We start from the raw sequence: 3,513 nt of genomic DNA, 5'->3' as shown, positions 1-3,513 counted from the left end.
CCTCCCTTTTACAGAACAGTTTCTGGAGGGTGCTAGAAGAAAATCCATCGTACGTCAGCCGAGAGGTTGAATTTGATATTAGCTGCACGATGACCTAGTTCCCAGGGGCTCGAAGGAGAACCAGTGCCTTGAAAAATGAGAGCGTCAAGGAAGCAGGTTATCTAACTGCCCATTCTAGTTGCAGGTTTGTAATGGAAAATGATTAATCAGCCATCACCAAGGAAACCAGGGAGTGTGTCAGAATATACTACTTCACCTAGAGTTAGAGTTTGTGCCCCTTTCTTTTAGAAAACATATATTTAGTAATTTAGGGTTGTTAATTAATTTAGGGTTGTTAATTCATAGGAAAATTCCTGCTTGGCCTGAAATGTTGTCTCATGTTCTGTGAAAATTTAAGCTTCTTGTTACTACCAGAAAACAACTGGATTTTATTATGCAGTGTCTCCTGGATTTTAATTTAAGGCATATATTAATTTTAATTAAATAATTGGAATTTTTAGGCATATATTTTCAGTGATTACAGCAATCCATCCACTCTGCCTGCTGTTTAAAGAAATACAGAAATCATGTTAGATTGTCACAGAAGATAACTTCAGTGGTTTAAATTAATTTAAGCTAATGTAACTTGTGATACGTTATGTTGCTGTCATAGCTCTTGGCTTTTCCCATCCCACAGAGAAATCATTCCCTAGAGGGCTGCGATTTAATCTATGTCCTTTCTGTTGAGGAGGAGACAGATCTGCAGGAGGAACAGTTTGTGGAGGATTAGCCAGGAGATGGCAGTGGAGCGGATCCCTGCCTGCTGCCTGCTTCTCGAAGAAGCAAATGAAGTGGATGAAGGAAGGCAGCTTGCTCCTCTGACGGTATCGATGTTGGAATCTGTGCATGAAGTAACTTACTGAATTAGAAAACATTTCCAGTTTGCAGCTTGTTTCTAATTAATTGCTAATGTCCCTGATCCCTCAAATTGTCACGTTGCTTAAGTTGTATTTCCCTAACTAGAGCCACTGGACGCTGTAAGGCCGTGTCGTGGTTGCAGTGACTCTTCACTGTGGCTCTTGCCAGCGGAATTGTCTGAGCTCGTTTATGAATTTGCACTGAGACAGAGCCCGGGGAGTTTTGTTCTCAAGTATTTTCTAAATACGCTCAGCAGCTTGAGGCTGCAGTGAGAGATTTGTCGCCTCTGTCAGTCTCTTTAGAAACCGTTGTGATGATCGGTGTCAGTTGTTATATTGGATGACTGGCAAGGAGTAGGAGGATTTTTAGGCTTGGTTTATGACAAAGCGGATGGAGATTGAACTTGCTTCCATGTGAAAGAACAGGATTTCCAGCTGAATTGAGTGCAATGTGTTTCACTAAGTGGGCTGCAGTTCTTGAGAGCATCATCTCGCTCTGCGCGCCGGCGTGGTGGTGGGAGAGCAGCCAATACCGCTGACCTGTAGTGTGTGGAGATAGTTGGCACTATCTGTGCATCTCTTGTGCCACTTCAGCAGAAGCTTATCCCACCTGGTTAAAAGCCCCATCTTGTTGCCCATGTTTCCTGATTCCTACACGTTACGTAGAACAGAACATATTAAAATACTTTGACTCCTGGTGGATGGTGACCTAACCACTCCTCTAGCGAGTCCTTGTTTCTTCCTTAGTGACTCCTAGCATTAAATGCAAAACTGAAGCCCATGCCAACGGGAGAAACTTAGGGAGACCTCAGCTCGGACTGGTGTAGCCCGCGCTCAGCAAAGTTGGCCGCTTTCTTTGTCAAGTGTCCCGACTGCTGCGCTGGGGGGGGGACTCGCAGAAAGAGATGCACGGGAAGGTCCCCCCCCATGTGGTGAAATGAAATGGAGTTTGCTGTCTTGTTGCTTGTTAGTTCTCGAGGTTTTTTGTGATACTGACCATATAAATATTATTCGGCCACCAAAAATTTATTGCTATAAAAGAAATACCGTGTGTTGGAGAATACTGTGTTGAGGAGATGGCACGAGGCGACTTGCTGTGACTGGAGTTTCCTTATCCATGTGCCTTGAAGACTGAGCTATAGGGATTAGCTCCCCTTGTGAGTAAAGGAAAGCTTCAGTTTTACTCTGAGCTTCCCCAAAATACGTATTGCAGACCATGGGAGCCAGTGCAAGGAGGTCTTACACGGGCAGCCAGGTTGATTTCATGGGGGCTACTGAACTAGTCTTAACCCAGCTTCTTTTGTGTGCTGCAGGATGGAAATAAAGCACGGGGGGGGGGCCGGGACAGACAGACAGACGGATGGCTACGTGGACATTGTGGGCTTAGTAAGGTTGCTTATGTGCTGACGCAATCCGTTTGTTGGTGAAAAAACAGGACAAACTTGGAGAGAAGTGTGCATCCAGTGTATTTCTTGTAGCGCAGGGATGTTACACCCATTGTGGGGAACCCGTGTGTTCATAAGAGGGTTGCCTGTCTATTCAGGGGTTGCCAGGAGCCAGGTCAGCCCAATGCGGAAAGCGCTGTCCTCACTTGCTCTCCGGGGTTCTTAACAGTGGAAAATCACTGGGATACAGGATCACCCTTGCCAAACTCCTCCGTCTGTGATGTTTCTGGAATGATCTTTGCCCCGCTGCCTTTCAGTGGGAAGGAGACAGAAGGCAGCGGAGAATTTGCCCTTTTGAGTTTCCCACTTGCCTTATACCCGCTGACAAATCGCTTGAACCGCCGTCTCCTGGGTTAATAGGAGCTGGTGTGACTCCAAAGGGGGGGGTAACGCCGCAAGGAGAAACGGCAAAACCCACGCTGCGCAGAGGAAACGGGGTGTGCTCTGCAGCGAAAAGCCAGAATCTCTCAGACTAAATAGATGATAAAATATTTCCTTGATAAACCGGGGTTTGTTTCTCAGGAGAGGCCGGTGACCGCCGGCAGCTATCGGTACGTAAAGGTCGGCGTCCTTTAGCGATTGGGAGCAAGGGCTGTTAAGAGAGGTCTCGGAATAGCAACGCTTTGGCTACAGAAACGCTCTGAGCTCTGCTCCTGGCTGGGGCTGGAACTGGAACTAAATTTTGCCGAAATGGGGAAACTTTAGAGCGTTGGCGGCTTCGGCTTGAGCGCTCGGACAACGTGGCGTTCCCCGGAGCAGCCGGCACAGGGGCGGACGGCCCACGTCCAGCCCACGTAGGGAGCAGAAAACTGTGGTTTCTGCAGACCTTTTGAATTTTGTTTGCGTCCTTCCATTCTTAGACATCTTTAATTAAAAAGCAAGAAAAAACCCAACCTCGTGTGGTCTCTTAACCACAGGTTTTTAAGGCCGTGCGGCTGCGTCCCCTCCCTGCCCACACCCTCTGCCTCCAGCCTTTGAACAAGCTGGCCTTATTTTTTTATCGTGGGTGCCTCCAGTACAAATTAGACGTCCTGCAGAGCCAAAGATACCGCTTAAACACCCCCCCGGAGCCCAGGAGAGTATTTTGGGGTGTGGATACGCTTGCAGGGGCTGCCCTTGCTTGTGTGCCTGGCTGGCCACCCTGCAATTCCGTGTCCCGGGACAGAGCCGGC

The 3,513-nt window shown here is 47.8% G+C and overlaps 1 protein-coding gene across 2 annotated transcripts in view; it reads left to right on the top strand.

The window, feature by feature from the left end:
• The window catches only part of PHOSPHO1 (phosphoethanolamine/phosphocholine phosphatase), a 12,082-nt gene continuing 8,569 nt past the window's right edge, over window positions 1–3,513 (top strand). For both annotated transcript variants that reach the window (XM_009287764.2, XM_009287762.2), the window contains exon 1: window positions 1–184. The gene's annotated coding sequence lies outside the window, so the exon portion shown is untranslated. The remainder of the gene's footprint in view (window positions 185–3,513) is intronic.

This window comes from Aptenodytes forsteri, unplaced genomic scaffold (assembly GCF_000699145.1).
Source record: "Aptenodytes forsteri isolate BGI_AS27 unplaced genomic scaffold, ASM69914v1 Scaffold25, whole genome shotgun sequence".
In the NCBI taxonomy this organism is placed as follows: domain Eukaryota; kingdom Metazoa; phylum Chordata; class Aves; order Sphenisciformes; family Spheniscidae; genus Aptenodytes; species Aptenodytes forsteri.
The sequence above is the reverse complement of the archived record's forward strand: the minus strand, read 5'-3'. Positions and strand labels throughout refer to the sequence as shown.